Raw genomic sequence first — 14,566 nt, forward strand, 5'->3', positions numbered from 1 at the left:
GCCGCCGGCGGGAGCAGGTGCGCGGCCTTGGCTGCTACGGACGCCCGGAGGCCGGAGAGCCGGGCTGCGGAAGAAGCGGCGGTGGCCGGCGCCTCCTGCGCTGAGCCGGCTAAGGGCTAGCTGCGTGAACGCGGCCGGGTCTGCTTTCAGGCCCGGCGTGATCTGGGCGCACTGGCTGTTAGTGACTCCTCCCGACCCCAGCGGCTCCCGGTTTTTTGCTCGAGGCCCCCCTCCTGTGGACAGAGGTGATGTTTTAAAACAAGGGCGGACAAATAAAATTAGCTACAAACCGGAAAGGACCCTCAAAAGTCCCCCTCAGTCGCCCCCACCCTAACCTGAGGCCTGGGGTCAGGACAGGCTGCAGTAGTCCTGCTAGGCCAGAGGCCTCCTGGCTCGCTCAGCGCCGCGGGGTCCTTGCAGGAAAATGGGGCGGCGCCGGGTCAGTGGTCCTGAGCAGAGGGTCACTGGGAGGAGGGGCTTGGTGTGAAGAACAGGGTTCCCACCTTCACTTTCACCCCCAGAGTACCTTCTGGGCCCCTTGGGGGTCAGAGGCTGGGGCTAAAGCCCTGCAGAACAGTTAGCCAAGGTCATTCCTAGGACAGTGGTCAGAAGCTGGTCTGAGTACTCCTGTCCCCAGTCTCATGATAAGTCCTTGACTTCGGTCATGGACTGACCCACGACCCCATCTCGAGGTCTGCAGAGAAAGCCTCCCCCTACCAGCTCACTCCTGCCTTGCCTCGGGGGGATGGGTATGAAGCCTTAAGGATGCTCTGGGTACACCCCCAGAGCCCCACTTAGACCTAAGCTTGTCCCAGGCCCCACATCCTCCCAGCCCAGCACATGCCTGCAGGGCAGTCTGACTGTCCTGAGGGTACTCTTAAAAGTTGGAGACACAGTCACGTGGCTTGGCATGTGGTCCTTACAGGTAACTGCCTCCTGCTCAGCACAGGACCGGTTGAGGCTGCGGGGGAGGGGGGGTGGGGGTGGGGTACGGCAGGGGAGGGAAGCCATGCCCTGGCCTAGAGCAGCTTTGCAGCCCCAGCTTGACACTGGCTCCTCAGTGTTATTAGAACCTCAGCTGTGCAAACGCCCCAGGGCCCTGGGAAACTGGGGCTTCTGCAGACACCTCTGAGCCCAGAGGGACCTCTCTAGCCACTTTCAGGCAAGGGGTCAGGATGCGAAAAGCCATCCACAAGGCTCCAAAGCCCCCCACCTCGTGCCGGTGGCTCGGGTCACTGTGTGGATGGGGTCTACAGGTGTGGCCACCTCACGGGCACCAGGTAACAATGGGGTGGGGTGCTGGCTGTTTCATGCACTCACCTGGGGAGCTGGTCACACCTTCGAACATTCCAGTTGTTTTTATCACTTGTGTTTTCTAAACATGAAAGAGATTCTTCTTTAACAAAGGACATTTGGAAAATATTGAAAAGTTTTTAGAAGACAACAGATAACCCACAAGCCTGTCTCCAGGGCTGAGGAGCGGCTTCGGTGCAGCTTCTGTGTGCGTGTGGAGGTGGGGGGGGGTGTGTGTGTGTGTGTGTGTGCAAACCACACCTGCACATTTTAAACACTACGGCTGAACACCTGTGAGAATCCAGGCCTGCGCTACATGCCCTGCGAGTTGTCTAACTCAATTTTCACAGCAGTTCCATCAAGTTGGTTCTCTGTTCCTGTTTCACTTAGGAGAAAAAGGCAGCTTAGGAAGAAAATGCAGCCAGCCTGGGATTCCTCCTCACTCCCGGTCCCCCAGCAGGCAGGGCGGGGTGTGGTCCCTCTGTCTGATCACTAGGACGTTAAGAAGGGTCAAACTGTGTTGGCTGATATGCAGGCTGGGCAGCCGCAGTCCTCTCGTGAGGGATCTGATTAGCACCGCAGTCCGTCTGAGATGCCAGCAAGGGGTTTCTCAGCTCAGGGAGGCCTGGCGTGGCCTCCCATCCTGAGCTTTCTGGGTCTATAACTTCACTTCCCACCTTTTATCCAGAGAGTGTCAGGCTGGGGAGAGAGAATAGTCACAGAGGTGACCCTACAGACAGACTGATGAGCAGGGTGTCAGGGGTGGGGGCTCTGGGCGCACTAGGGGGCAAGGCTTGCCTGCTATCTGTCCTTCCCTGGACAGTGGACATGTTTGGGAGCCGGCCAGGTGCTGCTCCGGTGGTCCTGAAGGTGGCCGAATGCTGGGCGGCGGGGTGGAGCCGGCTCCCGTGGTGGACAGACGCCTCCCGCCTCGGTGCTCCCCGAGTCCAGCCCAGTTAGCTGAGGCCTCCTCCCACTCTGCTGTTGTCCTGGGCCCCATGCAGCCCGGGGCTCCCCACCTGGGGACCCCTGAAAGCCAATACTAATGGGCGGATCTGCAGGCATTGCCACATCAGCTCTGGGAAGAGGCCCCTGTCCTCCATCGAGGCTCATCTCAAAGATTAAGGTCCATCAAGCACACCAAGCCCGAGACTGACTTAGCCAGGCGCCTCCCTGCCCTGTCCCCTCGGGTGGCCGATGGACGTCTCAGTGTGACGTGGCCTGACCGTGCCCATCTCTGTGCCCCATCCCCCCCACCTCAGCATGTGGCAGCGCTTCCTTCCAGAAGCTCCATCTGTCCAGAGCCCAGGCCCAGCACGGAATCCCCGTCCCACCCTCCTCACACCCCAGTGCTTACAGCTCTGCCGCCAGGCTGTGTCAGGGCTCCAACCCACCCCTCCTGCTCCAGCTCCCCACCCTACGTCTACCCCGCGCCCCCCACCCCCCGTCTACTCCCCTCCCCACCCACCCCCGCGTCTCAGGTCCCTGCAGCAGCCCCCTCGTCCACCCCTCAAGCCCCTGCCTCTACATGACAGCACAGAGATGCTTCTGTACATGTCAGATCACGGCGCCCCCCTACTCAGCTCCCTCTGTGCCCGCATCTCACTTCTCACTCAGAACGCAAGCCTGAGTCCTTGCAGTGGCCAGGACCTGGCTCCTCACCCCACGCCCCCTCCACTCGGTCGCGCTCGGCTTCTAGCCACGCTGGCTCCTTCATGGGGCTTCCTCATGTTGGCGCCCTCCTGCCCCAGGGCCTTTGCACCTGCTGTTCCCACTGCCTGGACCTTCTTCCCCCAGTGTCTCTGAGGCTTGACCTGTGGCTCCTTTTGGGTCTCTGCCTGGATTCCCTGGACCATGGGCCCTCCTGACCCTCCTGTATGAAACAGCCATTTGGGCCTTTGCCAGCCAGCTCTCCCTGACCCGACCCTGTATGAATCCACTCTGAGGTTCAGAGCCCCTGTCTCCCCTTTTGGGCACAGGCTCCTGTCTTGTCCACGGCCCTGGCCCTGACCTGCGGGGTACCCAGCACAGACCAGATGCCCATGGCCATCTGTGGGGTGTGGGAGCCTGAGGGGTGCTATGTGCTCGCTGACGAGGGACTGGACACTCCCCTCCCCCCACCTGCCTGAGTTCTTGGTGCCGCTTTCCTGTCCTCAGAGGGTCCTGGGCACCCCGTCAGCAGAAAGGGAAGCAGCAGCCGGGGACGCCAGGTCAGACCCGTGGCTGGGAACAGACTCCAGCATCGTGATCAGCAGAGTGAGGGAGCAGGTCCTGCCGGCTGCCTTGCGTGGGAGCCGCAGCCGTGACAGCGCCCCGTCCGGGCTGGGCGGGGAGCAGAAAAAGGCCTGTCTGCCTCCTGCCTGACCTTTGCCAGCAGGACACAGAGGAGCCCAGGCTGGCACGGCCAGTGCGTGCCTTCTCAGGGGAGCCTCCAGGTCTGTGGCAGGGGGGCCACCTGACTTCCTGTCCAGTCCCTCCTCGGAAGCTGCCCCCACGTAGGGGCTTCCCAGGCCTTCGTGGGGAGGGGCCCGTGGAGGGTTTTCCTGCAACTCTCAGAGCAGTGTTCCCAGCAGAGGCACAGGCAGCAAAGACCCCTCCGCAGACCAGGAGGCTGTCAGGACAGCCGTGTGGCTCCCTTTCCGGCTCTGAGCGGGGCCCTGGCCGCCCCGTTAGCGGCCGCATGCCAGCAGTCCACAAGTGCCTCTTTGTTAGGCCCCTGCTCCGTGCCAACCAGGCCAGCCACTCGCAGGCCGGCTTTGAGCAGGGTCCCCACCCTCCCCCAGACCCACAGAAGTCAGGCCTTCCAGTTTAGCTGGGTTTGTGCCCACCTTGTCCCCAGCTCGGGGTTCATTGAGTTCACCCCCACTTTTAATACTGGAACAGTCCCCTCCCAATCCTATGGCCTACCCGACACATCCCCCACCCCCTGGGAAGTCTGCCAGCCCCCCAGGGTGGCTCCCGCCCAGGCCTGGAGAGCAACAGGGGGCTGCTCACTGTCACGGCCTCTCTGGGCGACGACAGCCTAGGACAGTGGGCAGGCACCTCCCCGGCCACCCAGGGCCCAGGCCACCCTCCAGCCAAAGCCCAGCACGGGCCCTCCGGGCTGGCACCTCTCCCAGGAGGCCCCAGCCTGCCCTCCAAGGAGACTACCTCTGCCTTTGTTCCTGGCAGAGCCTGGAGTTCCCCTTTGCCTATCAGGGTGCATTGCCTGCAGCTTCCGGGCACTGGGCAGGATGGTGGGGAGATGAGTCTGCAAGGTCCACCCACCCCAGATCCTCCCACAAAGGGGCTGGCAGCCAACCCGGAGACAAGACCCTCCTGGTCCCTTGGCCGCCTCCTCCCACTGCCACTGCTATTTTCGTGGTGGTATTCTCACCGGAGAATTAGCGAGACACCCTCCCCCCAGGGAAGGGCCACCCCTCCGCCCTCCAGATGACCTCACGGTCATCTCGAGGGTTATGCTGGGCCACGGGGCACTCCAGTGGGCACTCCCGACTCTTTCTGGGGTCATGGCTGAGCTTGCTCTGAAGCCCACCATGACCTGCAGGGCCCAGTGACACCTGGCTCTGCATGGCAGGTGCCCATCACCCCCGAAGGGCCTGCCCAGGGGGCGTCCCCCTACCCCAGACCCAGGATCAAGCTTGTCCTGCAGTGAATCTGGGGGCAGACTGCAGGGCTCCAGCCCTCCAGCCAGCCCATGTTCCGCTGTGAGTAGCAGCTGGACCCCATGTTGGGGGGACTGTGAAACTTCTGAGCATCTGATGGGAAAGCCTGGCCATCCTGTAGCCATGCGAGCTGGGGACTAGGGTGATGCCCAAGGGCACGGTGCAGGGAGTAGGGGAAAGACAGGTGGAGTGGGGGAGGGGTGGGTGGCGTGGGGGAGGGGTCGGTGGTGTGCCCAGAAGGGCTGGCAGGGCCTCACTCAGTGACATCCCCCCAGGCCTGAGCGGCTGGCCTCAGTCCTTTCCCCACCCACCCATGCTGTTCTTGAAGCACCCAAGCTGCCTGCCTCTGCTGGCCACGTCCCCGCCCCTGCTGCCACAGGGCCTTTGCACCTGCTATTCCCCTGCCTCCTCTTCTGTGCTGGCAAGTGAGCTCCGGTTGGTTCACCCTTCAGCCCAAGGTCGTCCACTTGGGCCCTCAGGGAAGCCATCCTGAGCCCTCCCCACGCTGGCTCTCACACTGCTGGGCCCCTCCTATTGGCTCACATACAACTGAGCTCTACACTTGTGAGCAGATGGTTTAATCAAGCCCCAGGAAGAGGAGACAGGTCTTGCTCAGAAGCGGGGACTGCGGACAGAGGCTGCAACAGCCTGGGGAGTCTGCAGGTAAGGCGGTCCCCATGCTCGGCGGGGGGAGCAGGCAGCATGCTCGCCTATAGACATCAGGTCCTCCTGGAAGTCCTGCTCTGTGCCAGGCCTGGGACTCCGCCCCGGAGGTCAATGGAGAACACGACAGGCCAGGGCTGCTCCCCTGGGGCTGATGTCCCAGACAGATGGTTACCAAAAAAATCACGGACTGAAAAGTGCCATGCACACAAGGAGATACCACTTCATCCCTTAGGATGATGAGAAGAATATAAGCAAAACAAAATGAAAAACAGGAAATAACCAGTGCTGTGGAGGATGTGGGGAAATTGGAACCCTCGTGCAATGCTGGTAGAAATGTAAACGGTGAGGCGCCGTGGAGAACAGTGTGCTGTCCATCAAAATATTAAACACAGAGCTGCCGTGCGATCCGGCAATCGCAGTCCTGGGTGCACACTTCAAAAAACTGAAAACGGGGTCTACCAGAAGTGTGTGCACCTGTTCATAACAGTCACACCTCAGAACAGCCCAGGTGTCCGCACAGGGTTGAACAGTATGTAGTGAACACGTTCAACAGTATGTTGTTCAGCCTTAAAAAGGAAGGAAACTCTGACACAGGCTGCAGCGTGGATGAACCTGGAGGACGTTGTGCTTGGTGAAATGAGCCCAAGACAGCAGGACAAACCCGGTAGGGTCCACTTACAGGAGGTCCCTCGAGGAGCCAGACGCATAGAGACAGAAAATAGAAGGGGAGGGCCCGGTGCTGGAGGAGGGGCGTGAGCGACTAGTGGGGACAGAGGGGCGGCTGGGAAGGCAGCAGCTTCCTGGAGATGGGCGTGCTGATGCTTGCACAGCTATGTGAGTGTGCTTGATGCCCTTGCCCTGTGTTTTTGTTAAGATGGGGCTCCCCTGGTGGTCCAGTGGATAAGAGTCCCCCTGCCAATGCGGGGGACACGGGTTCAATCTCTGGTCTGGGAAGATCCCACGTGCCACGGGGCAACTAAGCCTGTGCACCACAGCTACTGAGTCCACGTGCCCTAGAGCCTGCACTCTGCAACAAGAGAAGCCACCGCAGTGAGACGCCCAGGCACCGCAGCAAAGGGTAGTCCCCGCTTGCAGCAGCTCGAGAAAGCCCGTGCAGCGACCAAGACCCGGCACTGCTGCGCTGTGCTTAGTCGCTCAGTCGCGTCTGACTCTTTGCGGCCCAGTGGACTGTAGCCCACTGGGCTCTTCTGTCCACGGGGATTCTCCAGGCAAGAAAACTGGAGTGGGTTGCCATGCCCTCCTCCAGGGGATCTTCCCAACCCAGGGATCGAACCCAGGTCACCTGCAATGCAGGAGGATTCTTTACCATCTGAGCCACCAGGGAAGCCCATGAATGGCTGTTGTGGGTTGCCATGCCCTTCTCCAGGGGATCTTCCTGACCCAGGAATCGAACTGGGGTCTCCTGCTTTGCAGGCGGATTTTTTCTTTTACCAGCTGAGCCCACTTGCTGCAACTAGAGAAAGCCTGTGCAGCGACAAAGACCCAGCACAGCCAACCACAAATAAAAGATTAAGATGGTGGATTTTATGTTATTCATATTTTCTGCAAGAAAAAACGAAGTAACATGCCGGGCACTGAGAGGAGGAGGCTGTTGGCCAAGAGGAGACCTAGGGCTGAAGAAGGGGCACGTGGGCAGGGCTGAGGGAGCAGGGACCCTGGAGCCAGGAGGACCCTGGAGCCAGGAGGAGCAGGCTCGGGGGTGGGGCCCGTGGCAAGGGGCGGGGCCAGGGCTGCCTTGTTCTGACCCCACGTGGAGGTGAAGAGGAGAATGTTCTGTTAGACATCTGGGGCCTCTCCTGGGGCCCAGGGAGGGCTGAGGGGCATGGACTGGGTCCGGATGGGGAGCCCAGAGGATGAAAGGGTCAGGGATGCAGCATTCGGACTGTCACTAGGATGGTGGCCCATGAGGGCCGTTTCCTCAGACGGGGCTGTGGGAGCACAGTTGGGGGCTCAGGCCCCCCTGGGAAATGACAAGCGGCACTTGCTGCTCCAGGGTCAAGGCCCTGGGGAGTCAGACCAGACTCGGCTGGGGTTAGAGGCTCGGGGGTAGCAGGCTCGCTGTCAGCAGCGGTCACACGGTCTGTCCTGGTCTCGTCCTCCCCTCTCGGCATCTGGCCACACAGCCAACCCTCTGTCCTCCAAACGCCTTCCAGTGGCTCTCCCGAGCCACACTGCCGTCCCGGGACCCTTACGCTCCACACCACCCATTCTGACCCACCCCCAGGCTCTGAGGCATGACTTGCAGAGTGCAGATCCCCAGGTGACCGGTGCGCTGGTCCACACTGGGATCTGCGGGGAGTGTCCTCAGGCCCGGACCGGCCTGCGCTCTGCCTGCAAGACCCAGGCTCCTGCCTGAGACTCGCAGGCCCTGCCAGCTGGGGGCCCGGGGGACCCTGGGGATGGATGTCGGGGCGTGGTGAGGAGATGCTCTGGCAGCTCAGGAGATGCGCGGGCAGGGACACCGAGTCTGGGGTCTGCACGCAGGGCAGCAGCTCACAGCCCGGGGGCCTCCACTGAGGCCAGCAGAAGGGCCCCACAGACTCAGACCCGGGTCTGGTCCCGCGAGGAGCAACAGGTGCCTGGGGTCCACGGCACCCAGAACTAAAGACCATCCCTTCCGCAGGGGTGGCGGGGTCCACATGGTGACCCGAGGGAGGCCCGCAGGGCGCGGCCCTCAGCAGAGCCCTGCCCACGCGGCAGTGGCGGGGCTCACACCCCAGGAGCTCAGGCATCAGCCCTCACCTGGCCAGCTCCCTGGGGGCTGCTCCAGGCCGGGGCCTCCTTGGGGGACGAGTGGCGTGTTCCCTCTGCCCCCTTGGCCTCCAGCCCTGCTGGACCGTCACTCCCGTGCCTGGGGCTACAGGTGGGCCTGGCACCTCCTGGGCCTCCCCAAGGGCACCCTTACCTTCTCCATAGGGAGTCGTCAGGTTTGATAACAGATGAAGGCCACATGGCTGTCTCCGGCCACAGAAGGGTCCCCCCACCCCCAGTGTGGTGGCTTCACTGGCTCCTAATACCCCCCCGTGGCTCCAGCAGTCCACACCCGGGGCTCTGGGGCGGCAGTGCGGACCGAATCCAGCCCTGCCATTTGCTGCCGCAGCCCCGGTCCCTGCTGGCCATGGCCATCACCTTGTCATCTTTCTTTTGCCTGGAAGTTCTGAGCAGGGAACTGGTGGCTCAGATCCAGACTGCCCCAGTGAGGCATCCAGCCCGGGAGGGATGGGGTGGGCCTTAGCTCAGGCCTGGGCTTTGTGCTAACGTCTATGTCCCCATCCATCTGCGGTCCCATAGCCTCTGGAGGCCAACCCTCACCAGGGGGCTCCCGCCTCAGGACTGGGGATCTCCGGGTCCAGGACATGGGTCCTCTGGGCACTTCTGTACAGGAAGAGCCCATCCAGGGAATTAGGTGCCTGCAAACTATGGGAGGGTTTGAACCGTGGTGCTGGGGAAGACTCTTGAGAATCCCTTGAGCAGCAGGGAGGTCAAATCAGTCCTAAAACAAATCAGTTCTGAATGTTCATTGGAAGTGAAGGACTGATGCTGAAGCTGAAACTCCAATACTTTGGCCACCTGATGCGAAGGGCCAAGTCATTGGAAAAAAAAAAAAAAACCCTGATGCTGGGGAAGATTAAAGGCAGGAGGAGAAGGGGACGACAGAGGATGAGATGGTTGGATGGCATCACCAACTCAATAGACATGAGTTTGAGCAAACTCTGGGAGATAGTGGAGGACAGGGAAGCCTGGCGTGCTGCAGTCCCTGGGGTCACAGAGAGTCGGACTTGACTTAACAACTGAACAATAAACGATGAGAGGGGCATCGGGGAGGGAGGAGCTGGACTGACTGTGGGTGCCACAAGCAGGCTGAGGGTGCAGGGCGTGGCTGCTGCGCCCCGTGTCCACAGGGGACCTGCCGTGCTCCTCTCACCACCCCCACCCACCTGAGTGGGCCGCGGGCTTCTCCTGGGTGGGGGCTCACCTGCCTCTGGGCGGGCAGCAGCAGACCCCAACACCTGGAGATGGCGTCTCTCTTCCTGACGACCGACCAGGCCACCCTGTCTTTCATCTCCACCAGGGAGGGATCCTGCCCCGGGCACGTTGCTTGCAGCTGGAGGACTGAACAGGTGCTGGGTGCAGGACCTTTTATCACAGAATCCATTTCCCTTCCAAACCCCGGCAGAGCGTGTTGATTTCCTGGTGTTCCTTCACCTTAGGCACCAGGCTGGAACGCCTGCCCCTTTGGGCTCCCACTCCTGGCTCCCGACCCAGGCACGCACTGGCTTTGAGAACTGGAGGCTCCTGAGCTCGGGGCTGGGTGCCCGGGGGCAAGGGGGCCTGAGGCCCACCCCTGCCCACACGCTCTCATACAGATCAAACCCCCACCCCCGCCGCCCACCCCGCAGCCACTGAGCGGTTTCGCCGAGGGCGGGGCCTCATTCGTGGGGGTTGATGGTTGATGAGAGCAGCTTTGGGATTGAGGCTTACTCCCTTGGCCCCAGACCCCTCCCAGAAGCCCTTCACTGGGGGCAGCCCCCACGTCCACTGAAGCACCTTCTCCAGCTGGGAGCTGGGTCCGAGAGCACACCCACCGCTGGGGTGTGAGGTGCCGTCTCCTGGGCCCCGAGTGGCCTTGGGCTGGAGCTGGCCTGGGGTAGCTGTCTGTGCTTCTGACTCCTCACCCGCCCCTCCTGGCCTCAGCCTGCCCTGCAGGGCAGACACACTGGTCAGCACGAGGGGCCTGCAGTGCTGAGGCAGGGGCCATCTGCAGGCGCCTGTCTGGCAAGTTTGGATCCCTTGCACAGAAGGAAACTGGGTGAGCCTTTCAGTTTCTTGTCAGAGGCTGCAAACCCATGGCTCGCTCTGCACGTGAATTAGGGCAGCGCAGTTTTGGTTTCTGGATACCTCCCCTCGGTTTAAATTGGATGCTCAATCTGCTTCCTCTTTTGTCCTAAATTTCCCTCCAACATCTAGTGCAGCTGTTAAGCAGCTGCTTCTGCCTGCTCCTGAGAAGGCCAAGGGGCCAGGCAGCCGCGTGACTCACCTTCTCCCAGGAGGGATAGTAGGGTCTGGGCAGGGTGGATATGGCAGCGTAGGGGACAGTCAGTGCCTCTGGGGGATGCAGGAGAGAGCTGGGCCCAGGTTCCCCAGGGAGGAGACAGACAGGATGCAGACAGGACTTGGGAAACGTTTTGACAGCTGCAGCTAGAGACATGCAGGTGAGACGAGCAGAAGGACTTCCGGGGGGCCAGGTCCTAAAGACCAGGGCTGATTTTCCAGGGATAACTCAGCAAAAGTCAAGCACCAATGCCCATGGGCACTTCTGGTGGGAGACCTCCTGACCCTGAGACCCAGCTGACAGAGGCCTTGAGTGACCCTGGACACAGTCATTAAGAAAGTGGAGGGACTACTGAGTGCCAGCCCCAGGGACACGGGGCATCTATGGTGAGTGTGTGCCTGTCCCCTAGTTTACATGTTAAATCCTAGACTCCAGGAGAAGGTATTAGGAGGTGGGGGCTTTGGGGAGCCCCACCCTCAAGAATGGGATTATAGACGAATCTATAAAGAATCTATAAAGAGAGCACATGCCCTTTCCACCCTTTCCATGGTGTCTGGGATCCTGGAAGCTGCCCTTGCCAGATACCCACTCTGCTGGCCCCGGGACCTTGGACTTTCAGCCCCAACTAGGAGAAACAGACAGGAAGATCCCCTGGAGAAGGGAATAGCTACCCACTCCAGTATTCTTGCCTAGAAAATCCCATGAACAGAGGAGCCTGGCGGGCTACAGCCCACAGGGTCACAGAGTCGGACACGACTGAGTGACTAGCACTTCCACTTTTCGGGAGACGCAGATGTTTGCTGTTTATGGGCCACCAGATCTGTGATGTTCTGTCTTGAAAGGGCTGAGATAGGACAGTCCTGTTCATTCACTCACTCATCATTCAACAGAGGGCCAGGTCTCCTTGAGAAGGTCCTTCTAGAGGTTGTTCCCTCAGGTCGTGTCCCTGAGGTCAAGACCAGGGCGGCTGATCTGCCCCCAGGCAGGCCCTGCAGCCGTCGCCCTGGTTGCTGGCACCTTCCTGGAGCAGGGGGGCCAGAAAGGCTGGGCCCTGGTCCCTCTGGGTTGCAGGGGCCACTGGAGCCTGCTGCGCCCTCCTCCCTGCAGCCCCCGTCCAGAAGGAAATGCTGGCCTTGAGCTGCGCTCCCCAGAACCCCTCCCAGCCCCTGGGAGGAGCTGTGTTCAGCAGACCGGTCCACTCTGGGCGGTGAGTCCAGACTGCCCCCCACCCATTTCCTCTCCCCTCTCTAGCAGGAGGAGCTGGTGGTGGAGAGAAGCGACCCCCCCTCCCCAGCACAGGGTCGGGAATAAGACCCATCCCCACGAGAACCAGCTCTGAAGACAGCAGCCAGAGGACCACGTGCAGGAAGCCAGAAAGGGAAACGGAGCTGGTACACTTGCCTCCCAGCTTGGAGCTGCCCCTGCTCTAAACCGAGGACACTTGTGTGCACACGTGCACACACATGCGTGTGCTGCTCAGCCGCATGGCAAGGGGGAGGGGTGAGGGGGTCACACAGGGCTGCAGCCGCTCTGAAATGCTCCTCAGTGACCCATCCGCTCAGGACACCGGTGGGTGTCCAGCACAGGCTGAGTCAGCCCCAGGGTGTGGATTAAGGAGGATAATCATGTTCATTGGGGCACTTTCATGCACGGAGCTGGGGAAACAGGGTCATCGAAGTACAATTTGAAAAGCATACAAATAATTCATGATCCCATTATGTCACAGTGTTGTTGTAAATGATGAATTCACACTTAAAACCCAGGGGCATATCATCAAAGAGCAGCTACCCACCACCCTCCCCACAGGCAGCAGAGGCCCCCTTAGTTCTGCAAAGTCCACAGGTGGGCACTGGGCAGCACCGCAGGCCTGGAGGAGCCCAGGGCTGAGCAGTGGGCAGAGGGGGCAAGGATCCTCCAGGTCGGAGAGACACCCAGTGCCACCAGCCCAGGGGGCAGCACAGGAAAGAGAGGGGAGAGGGTGCTGGGGGCCGCTGGAAAGATCTGGAAACCCGTTCTTTGGTCACGTGAGCCCCATTCACGGGGGCGGCCAGCGGTCAGGGTGAACAGCACCATTCCTACCAGCTGGGGCCCCAGGTTGTATGGGGGGGGTGCTCCCCACACACCTGGGTATGCCCGGCCCTGGGCCAGACCATCAGTCTCCCCATCTCGGCCTCAGACAGCTGGTGCCGGGCTCCTGAGCCCAGTGAGGGCAGGAAGGTCACTGCTTGCTGCCTGGGGAGGGGGCCGCCACAGCAGGACAGCTGACTCCGCTCGGTAGCCCCGCCCTGGCCTCCTGGGCTCCCGGCCGATGTCACCGTCCCCTCCCCTGGCCACCTCTGCTGGACCATTGATTCTGTATGAATATTCATGCAGCATTTCAGCCAGGGCTAGTCATTAATATTCCAAGAAAGCAGAATGGAGCCGCGTTGGGTTCTCCTGTGTGAACGGGGCTCACGCGCGCTGATGGGGACGTGGCCTGGGCCTCTCCGACACTTGCATCAGCCGCCGGGGCTTCTGTCTGAAGACACTGGTCAACCCACTGACCGACCGCAGGCAGGCAGGTAGCACAGAAGTACAGGGTGAAGAGGGCAACGGGTGGGGGCTGCCCCAGGCCCCTCCCACTCTGACCACATGGCCCTCCAGACCTCACATCCCCGCTTCCCAGGACGCTCGCCCTGCATCCATGGCCCTCTCTGTACTGAGGATACTGAGGAAGGCCCGGCATCTTTGGTCTCACTCTTGGGACCCCCAGAGCAACACCTGCCTGCCCCAGCATCTAGCCAGGCCGCCTGGCACTCTGGGCCCTTGGGGGTCCTGGCTTAAGTCCTGCCCCACTCTGGCCCGGGGCCAGTCCCCACGGGTGGCAGTACCCGCCCCTTTCAGCTTGTGCCTGCCCCACGGCTCTAGGTCACAAGGGCCAGGGTGGCAGGTGCCCACAGTTGGACCAGCCGGGGCGGGAGAGCTCTGCCCAACCAGGGCTCCTGTGAGCTTGCCTGTGGCCAGGGTGGTGCACTCGCCATCTCTTGGCTTAGGAGGACGAACTGACTCTGGGGCCGGGGCGGCGGTGCCTGAGCACCCTCCTCTTCTGCCTCAGGCCGTGGACGTGCCTGGACTGGGGGCGCCTGGCAGCCTGCCCGCTCAGGCCCTCCCGGCATCCGTCTGCCACCCCCTCAGGCGCAGTGCGGGCCACACAGCGAGAGCCACAGCAAGCCTGCCGGAGGCCCCGTGTGACACAGCTGCCAGCCTGCCTGGGCATGCTGCCCGGCGGGGCTGGGGGAGGGGCAGGCCCACGGGCGCTGAGTCAGCTGCCCCCGCGTGGTCCCGTCCCCACCCGGGCAGGGATGCTGGTGAGGTTGGGGGTGGAGGGGGCGCAGCTCCCATTTTGGGGGGAGCTGTCAGATGGCTGGAGATTTTCTGGAAAGTGGCTCCTGCAGGAGCCAGGCCTGGAGGGGCGGCGGGGGCGGGTGGGGTGGGGTGGGAATGAGAGGAAGGGCCTTCCCGGAAGACAGGCCCTTTCCAAACAACACCAAAAAGGGAGAAGGGAGAGGACCGACCAGCCTGAGCGGAGGGAAGGAAGCGCTGAGTCAGCACCGAGCCGGCCTCCCTCTGCCAATCAGGCGCCGGAGGGGACAGGGACTCTCAAGGTCAGCAGACGTCAATACCCGCGGGCGTCCCAGTGGACCGCCCTTCCTCCGCCGCAGTGGGGGGCACGCTCCCCCAGAGCAGGGGGGCGGGGTGGGGGGGCGGCTGCCTGCCCCGGCCATCCTCCCGGCGGGGGCTGTGTCCCTCCCCCAGGCTGTGCACTCAGGAGGTCAGGGTGGTGGGAGGACACGGCGGTCTGAGTGTGGTCTCCCTCCCAGGGCCAGCA

This window comes from Bubalus kerabau, chromosome 11, assembly GCF_029407905.1.
Source record: "Bubalus kerabau isolate K-KA32 ecotype Philippines breed swamp buffalo chromosome 11, PCC_UOA_SB_1v2, whole genome shotgun sequence".
NCBI lineage: Eukaryota > Metazoa > Chordata > Mammalia > Artiodactyla > Bovidae > Bubalus > Bubalus kerabau.